This window comes from Thrips palmi, unplaced genomic scaffold (assembly GCF_012932325.1).
Source record: "Thrips palmi isolate BJ-2018 unplaced genomic scaffold, TpBJ-2018v1 HiC_scaffold_5, whole genome shotgun sequence".
In the NCBI taxonomy this organism is placed as follows: domain Eukaryota; kingdom Metazoa; phylum Arthropoda; class Insecta; order Thysanoptera; family Thripidae; genus Thrips; species Thrips palmi.
Window position 1 is genome coordinate 12,818,826 of NW_023144632.1, and position 8,434 is coordinate 12,827,259.

Genomic DNA, 8,434 nt, shown 5'->3' on the forward strand with positions numbered 1-8,434 from the left:
AGCTGCCGCCCCTGCCGCCCTCACACCTGGGCCGGGCTGCGGGACTTCACCTGGACGCCGCCAGATGGCTGCGCTTGCTGCGCTGACCTACAGCCGGCAGCTGGCGGTTGGTCTCGGTTGGTCCTCGTGGTTTGAATACGCGGCGTGCAACCCTTGCCACTTGCCACCTGCCCGCACTGCGCCATTGCCCCGGGGCAGGCGCCGAGCGAGGGCCCGGGGCAGCTGGCAGTGCTGCCCTCCACGCGCCCGTCCGGCTGCCGTCGCGGAGGGGCAGGGTTCACTGCGCACTGCATGACGGAGTCCACACCGTCCACACCCGCAGAAGGAGGGAGAAAAGGCAGACCCACCTGGAGAGCGCGGATTCGAACCCGAGCCGGTCCCGGCGGACCTGCCGGACTGACGGCCATCCGCCCTCCGCGTGATGCATGCGACGGCGCCGATGAAAAATTGGGCGGCATCGGCAATCCTCGCGGTGTGAGTGCGCGCCTCGCGCCTCGCGGGAGGGAGGAGGTCGCCCGGCGGCCCCGCGGCCGCGCACGTGCACGCCGTCATGGGTACCCGTTTGTCAGCGAGGGACGCACACCTGCGTCGCGGACTGCAGCGCGTCCTTCGCGGCGTTCGTTCGGGCGGTGTCATCCTCCAGGTGCCTTCTGCCCTTCCGCCCGCCCTCCCCCCAGGGCCTGGGCAGTCCCCCGGCAGTCCCCGGCGGCGCGCTGCCCACCTGCAGAATCGTTGGGCCGTTTAGCGGCGCACCTGTTATCACAGCGCCAAGGAAGCGCGGGCCTGCCGGGCCTACCGGGCCTGCCGCCGGACATACGGGCAGGAAGTGGCGGCAGGTGGGGCGGGGCGGGGGGGCCGCGCGGCTGGCATGTGTTTAGCATGGAACTGACACCTGGCACTGCGTGGATGACATGACGACGGGATCAATTATGGACGTACAAGGCTTGGCGTATCGAATTTAATTTTTCTGCGGGTCACACGGGTCACAACTTTGACGCCTTCGCGGTGGACACGAACCTGACGCCCTGCCGATGATTTTCACCAGCACTCTCTCACCGCCCCGCCGCCCCGCCGCCCCCGGGATGCGGCGCGCCGACACCTTTATGACTCGCGGGGCCTAGAGCCCTAGCGGGGCCGGACAGAGGTGGCCGGGGCGCGAGGCGGCCGCCGGCAGGGACTCGGCAGGGACTCGGCAGGGACTCGGCGCTGAGAGGCCGCCAGGTCGGCGTCGGCGTGTCTCTCGCACCTCGACGCTCGACGCGCCCACCTTCGCGCAGGCTGAGGATTCGGTCCGTTTTGCTGAAAATACTCGCCGCGCGCGTTTCGGCGTGTGTTCCGACGTGCTGGGAGTGCCACGGCTAGCCACGGCGTGCCTCGCGGCGAGGCCGGGGCGAGAAAATCAAGTCGCTGTTTTATTCGCCCCGCAGGCCCTGCAGGCCCTCACCTCGGAAATAAACAAACACTGTTTTGTGTGGCGAAGGGTGAAAGTGGGTACACGCGAAAGGGTGGTCTTCCACCCCGTGCGGGGAAATGGACTCAACTCGTTAAATGTGGCCATTGAATGTTTAATTGAACCCCTAGCAGCTACTTGGCATGTGACTGGGGCAATGGGAGTTTTCCTTGCTGGGCCGCGGCATCGGCGCTGGTCCACCCGCAGGATTCCCCCGCCGCATTGTTCTGCATTGCAGGGCTGCGGGGCTGCGGGGCTGCGGGGCCACTCCCACCTGGAGGGGCAAAAAATCGGTGTGATTTGGTGAATACCCGGCGTCGTGCCCCGCCCCGCCTGGCCAAGCCTGCCCCGGGTTTGACTGTGTGATGGGAATCCTGCGAGAATCCGGTCGTAAAGTTGTCGAGCCCCTATGCCGCAGTGCAGCACCGCGCTACAGCGGTGCACTCCGGGGCCACGGCAGCCACGGCACCGCACTGCAAGTCCCACGTGTGCTCCGCCCTCCGCGCTGGTCTCCACGTGTGCACACAATGCCATTCAGACGCATCGGGGCTCCGCGAAGACACGTCGAAGACTGCAAGACCGCCGTCGTCCCGCGCTAGAGGCGGTTCGAACGGTCGAATCAAGGTGTGCCTCCAGCTACCCACGTCACGAGCCACGATCCGGCGAACTTAGACGACTGCCCTGGGGGGCGGGAAACGCATGTTACGACAACCAGCCCAAAACACTATGCCGCCAAGCCGATCCAGAAGATGGCTATCACGACCACTCCGGAGCGCCGAGGTTTGTGACCCTCGGCCTTCGGTGCACCTGGCCGACCCGGCCGACCTGGCCGGGCTGCTCTACGCGGCGTCACTGGGTGGGGTCGCAAAAAACTGCAGCCTTTGCACCGCGGAGTCGCGCCCGGGGCGGTGGAATGCGGGTTCTTTCTTTACTACACTGTTGTTATTGTTGTTGTTGTTGTTGTTGTTGGCGACGGCTAGATACGCGGCGGGCGATACGTGCCGACCGCGTTTTCCATGTCCAGACATCTTTCCTAAAACTCGAAAATGAGATCGGGCTCGGGCAAAGGGTGGCTCTGTCCCGTCGGCCCACCGCCGTGCCGATTCGGAGATTCGGATCTCTGTCCACTGTGCAGGCAGCAGCGTGTGAGGCGGCCGAGGCGGCCGAGGCGGCTGAAGCGGCCCCGCAGGTGTTTGGAGCTGTGTCGGAGGTGGCTGGGCCAACAAGCGGGGACAGGTGTTCTAGGAAGGCAACAAGTAGTAAAGAAAGGGGATCGGATCATTTCCAGAGACCCATTTTCCCTTCTTTTGTCTTAATTGATTCATTTTCTGCCTTTACGGGTCTATTCTGGGCTGGGACGACCCGAGATGAAATCAAAATACACAGAGAAAGTATGGGACATTTTTGTCATTTGCCTTACTTCTAAACGTTCCATGCGATTCATTCATACCCACACGGCGGCTGCGCGCTGCGATAGGTCAGGGTCGGGGAGGAACCGTCTCTGGGGCGCACATGTGTGTATCAGGGTGCGATGCAACATCTGCGGCCCGTCGAGGCGGATGGCCTGCACGGCTGCGTGGCCCACAGCACAGCAGGCCCACACGGCCCACACGGCTGCAGGGACTGCAGGGCCCTCAGGTGTCGTCCAGGTGACGAACCAAGACATGCAGGCATCTTTGCCGGGCTTTGGCTTTGTCGGCGCAGCCCAGCGGCAGCCTAGCCTAGCGCAGCCGTGGCAGGGCTGCCCGGACCAGGCTGGACCACCCTCACAATGAAGCTGTGAAAGAAGCATGGGCCGCTCAGGCGGCACCCACGGCAGCACCATCGTGTGTGTGTGTGTGTGTGTGTGTGTGTGTGTGTGTGTGTGTGTGTGTGTGTGTGTGTGTGTCAGGAAGACGACACTGTTGCACGATCACACCCGTGGGGGGGTTGCGTGTTTTGGAGAATTCTTGCAGGAGTCGCGTCCGATCATTTGGCGTACGCGGAATGGCGCGCCGCGCTCGCACTCCACGCGGCTGTCGGGCCCTGCTGCCGCGGCCGCTGCACGCTGCCTCTGGAGAAGGCGGCGAAGGGCTGCGTCTTGCCCAACTCGGTGTTGCGCCACGCGCCGCCGCTCCCCTCGCGTTCGTCGCCGCGGTCGCGGCGGCGGTGTGCTTGATATTCATACGACGCCTTGTTTTGCAATCAGCCCATTCGCAAAGAGGGTGGTGCGCTAGCAGCGCTAGCAGTGCTCTAGCGGCAGGAAAACGGCGTGCCAAGATCATTTCCTTGAGCCGAAATAAATCTGCTGTTTTGTTGTGCGAGGGATGCGGCACTGATGCGGCAGCTTGAAAAGTGGCCATCTGTCTCCCCAGAGCCCAAGAAGACACACACACACTCACTCACACACACTCACTCACACACGTGTGTGTGCTCACACACACACGCTCACACACACGCCATACTAGGTGATTGGTCAACATGGCCATCCTGTGTGCTGGCGGCGGCCTGCGCTGCGTGCACACGAAAGGCACTGGGTTGCCCAACGCGTCACTGGCGCCCTCCAAGGGCCACCCTTCTGTCGCGCCATGGCGGGGCATGGCGGGGCCTGGTGGCCCTCGCAACCCTTGCAGCGTGCGTTTCTCAATCGGGGAGGGTCGCAGTATGTCGCACCTGGCGGGGAGAGAAAAGACTGCGGGGACATATCGGACATTTACGAAATGACCATTTTTGAAGCTCGTAAAACAGCTTCTTGATTCTGGGTTTCTTCTTTTGTCGGTCGGCCGTTTGTCTGGCGACGGGCTGGGTGCGCGTCAGGATGTTGTCCGATTCCTAGATTCTCGGCTGGCTCGGTACGGTACGTCGCAGTACCCTTCGAGCAGGTTGTGGAGACGGATGGCGACGTGCGTTTCCGTGGCTCCTTCAGCTTTCAACGTGGTGGTGCCTTGGTGCCTTCTCGCCGTACTGCTTCTGTATCGAATGCCATTGTGGTGTCGTCGTCCAGCGGGGGAGGAACAGGAGGATGATGCAGGTGTTTTATGGCGTCCTCCTGGAGGGTCGGGCTGCTAAAAAGTCACTACTGACTGAACTGATTTCCGAAGGCGAGCCACTCGGGCCGTCGGCCCTCCCTTCCCGAGGAAGAGAAGTAAAAAGAAGCAAGGGACATTCGCAAATAATTTTTACTCAAGAAAAGGAACAGGTTATTTTTACAGGTCCCCCAAGTACCCCCAAGCTTTGACAGTGCAATCGGATTTTGCCGACACCTCCCATCCAGTTGTAAAACTATCGGATTTGGAACAAGGCGCAAAAACGCACCGCGCGGAACAAGAGCTAAAAGGGAATCTGGTCGCCGCGTCGGCATGTCGGCGTGGCTGGGGATCACGCTGGGCCTGGTCGTAAAGTTATTAGGCAGCCACTCAGGCCTGTCCGGACAGTCCGACGAGATGCCAAACAAGGGGGCGGCCCGGCCTGGCTCGGCCACCCTGGCTCACCTGAGTCAGGTGCAGCACTGCGGCGCCATTGTCTCCAGCGGCTCGCCTCGGCTTGTCCCCGCTCGGCGCGCTCGGCGCTGGAAGTGCTGGGCCAGGCGTCGCAGGCAGTCGTATATTTTACTTTCGCATCAGTTATCAAAGCCTTGTTAATTGGAAGGCGCCTCTGTCCCCGCACCCCGGACCCTCCACCCCGCGCTACTGCTACCTGCGCAGCCAATGCGGCCATGTGGCCCGGATTTCTGCCGGCACTCGGGATGGGTGCCCGGTGGTGCCCGGTGGTGCCCGCCCCCGCACCCTCAGGTGCAACGACAATACCTTCTCCTTCTTCCCAGCCTCCTTGTCCTGCCGAGGCCGATGCCCACAGCTGCGTTTGGTGGCCGGAATGCGCGTAGCGTCGCGTAGCGTAGCGGCCGGGACGTGGCCGACGTGGCTCCGCATACATTACGCCGCAGCGTCCACCGCGCCGTGTGAGTCACGCCGTCACCACCGCCATGGCCCTCCCGTCACCGTGCCGGCCGTGCTGTCCACGCCGTCTACGCCGTCTACGCCGTCGCCGTGGAGGAAGGCTTCCTCGCGCTGCGCCGCCTCCCCGAGGGAGGGCCGCGTGCGCCGTGCGCCCCGCCCCGCCCCGCCGCCCCCGCGAGACCCCCGGGCGACGCATTGAGCACGCAGATGGTCGCGGCTTCCGTTGCGAGGGGCCCACGGCTCAGGGCTCACCCCGCGGTGCAGCGCGGCGCCGCTATCCTAGACCGGGTGCCGCGCCGCGCCCCGCCGCGCCCCGCCACGCCCCGCCTCGCCCCGCGCCACAACAGCCGGCAGCCCGGCCCGCATCGAGCAGCTTCGAGCCAAAGACGGCTGGTTCGCACCTCGGCGGCCGCCGCGGCATTTGGTGTGGACGGGCATGCCCGGCAGGCCGGCGACAGCTGTGCGGCAGCCATATGGGCCGCGGGCCGCGGGCCGGCCGCGGTATGACGAGGCTCGCCGCCGGCACAGCCACGACACCGCGCACCGCGGGCATATGGTCGGTGGCCGGCCGAGTGATAAGCGCCGCGGACAGCGCACCTCTCCAGGCCGGCGCTTCCGCGGCCTAGCGGGGTGGGTCTGGGGCCGGTCTGGGGGTCCTCGAGGACGGCGAGCGCCACGACCGATGGGGTAGACGGGATGGCCGCAGCCAATAACGCCTCATCCTATTCATTAGCCTGCAGCAGCACAGCGAGCATGCAGCGAGCAGCGCGCCAGCCCTCCGCGGCGCCACGAGGGTGGCCGTACAGAGGGGATTGCCTCCGAGTCACTTCGAGTCTCCGAGCGACGCCCATATGGCCGCGGCGCGGCGGCGTCCCGGTGCTTCGCTCGCGCTGCTTCGCGCAGACGCCGCAGACCCGTCGACAGCTGGCTGCCCGTCTGCCCTCCCCTGCCTGCCCGCCCGCCTGCCCGCCTGCCTGCCCCATGGGGGCGTATGGCGCATCGCATCGTGCGGTGGTCAGGGGTCCCAACACCCGGGGAGGCCTCCACATTTTACGCGGCCCATTTGCAAAAACAGAGGTACTGTAAGCGCCTCGCTCTTGGCCTGCTTCGCGTCGGCCTCACGAGGCGCCCACTGCACTGGCGGCACCCCCACGGCGCGTCTCTAATTGGGTGGTGCTTGTGCATCTTCTAGGAAGGCGCCGTGACGTCACACCCCCGCCCCCTTTGGCAGAACACCCAGCTGGCTCGACCGGGGTAGGACGAGGCATGCCGACGTCCCGGCCGCCTGCTGCGTCCTGGCGTGGCGCTGGCGTGGCACTGGTCGGAGTGGCGGGCGCACCTGCTAACTGCCACGACACCTGCACCACCGGCATGGCAGGCATGGCGTTCCGCGGCGGCCCGGCCGAGGCCCTGCCGAGGGCCAGCACGGCGCTGCAGGAACACCTGACATTCGCCTCCCCGTCGATATCCGCCGGGCTGCGCGCCGCATTCCCCGCGACGTCGCCGAGGCCGTGGACGCAGTGTGGACGCAGTGTGGACGCAGTGTGACGGCCCCTCCTGCTTGGGGCACGACGATCGGCGCAAAAAGCGGACGCCGTCCGTCGACGCGCAGGGCGCAGGGCCCGGGGCCGCCGTCAGCATGCCGTCGGCGGCTCGGCCCCCGCGACGCTTAGCGCCCCTCCCGCCAGATTTACAGCCAAGTGCAACGTCCTGGTGCCGCCCCGCCCTTCCTCTGTGTGCAACTGTGTCGCGCTGTCGGGCTGCTGTGGGCTGTCACGGACGGCGACGGCCTGCCTCCAGGTGCGCGGGCCGCCGAGCAGAGCAGTGAGCGCCCCCAGGGCCGTCTTGACGCGGCGTGGCGGTAAAGCCCCGCGACTTATTGGCGGCGACCTCAAAGAGCTGAAAGCTAAGCGAGGCGGGGCGGCTTGCAAGCTTTGTGCGTGATCGCGGGGGGCTTGGCTTGGCGCTTCGCGCGCAGAGTGGCGCCGCACCGCGTCGTCCCGTTGGCCCGTTGGCGGTCGTCCAGGCCGGCCGGGTCTCGTCGGTCGCGTCCCAACTGTCCCAACAGTCCCACGACGGAGGCCTCTCCGGACGCCGCTGTGTCGCTGTCCGCGCCTTGCTGCCTTGCGCCTTGCTGCCTTGCCCCGCGCGGCAATTAGCGTGCCGGGCTTCCGACTGCCGACGGGCGCCAATGGGCCGCGGATGAAAAACAACGACGAAAAGACCTGAAAAAGCGGCGACTTCGGTGCGATTTGCTCGAGGCATGCAAAGTGGTTCGAATGTTGCAACGCGATGCAACGGCAGCGAGCGCCAGCGCGGTCGTGGCCGTACTGCGCGGCGTCGCGTACGCTCGCACGGGCACGCACACACACACGCACACATGGCCGTGCAACATGTAATGAGCACCCCGTGAGAACGCAAAGGCGAACGGATTGGATATAAATATCCCCGGCATCCACTGCCGAGCAAGACGTCAACTTGCTTGTCCGCCGCGGCCGGCCGGCCCCGCTGTCCGGACTTTTACTGCGTCTGCCGATTTTACGACAAACCAACCTCGGCGTGCGAAACTTGCTCTGGCCAAGGCTCCGCGGCGAATGGGCGAGTGGGGGTCCGCGGCGCAATGGCTCATACTGAACACGAGCTGGAGCAGCACCGCGATGAAGAGGATGCCGTCGGGAGGGTTGTCGAGAGGCGTAACGTTATTCACGGGCTGAGGTAACGCTGCAGGCGGCGACGGGGGGCGGGACGGGGTGCTGGAAGAGGCGGAGGGTACCGATAAGGAAGCGGAGGAGGGGGCGCGTCACGACCGCGGGCAGGCACTGCACGCCCATCGCCGCGGCCGGCGGCCCGACGCGACGCACCTGACCACTCGTAAGGCGGCGCGCTGTGTCCTGCGCTACGCGCTGTGGCCAAAGCCCGTCCGGGATGTCGCGCGGGCCTCCGGAATACCAAGCAGCAGCGCGTCATCCTCGCCCTGGCCCTGCCGTCGTCGTCCTGGTCCTTGCCGTGCTCGTCCAGGCCGCGTGGGAGACGGTGGAGGCCAGAGGGC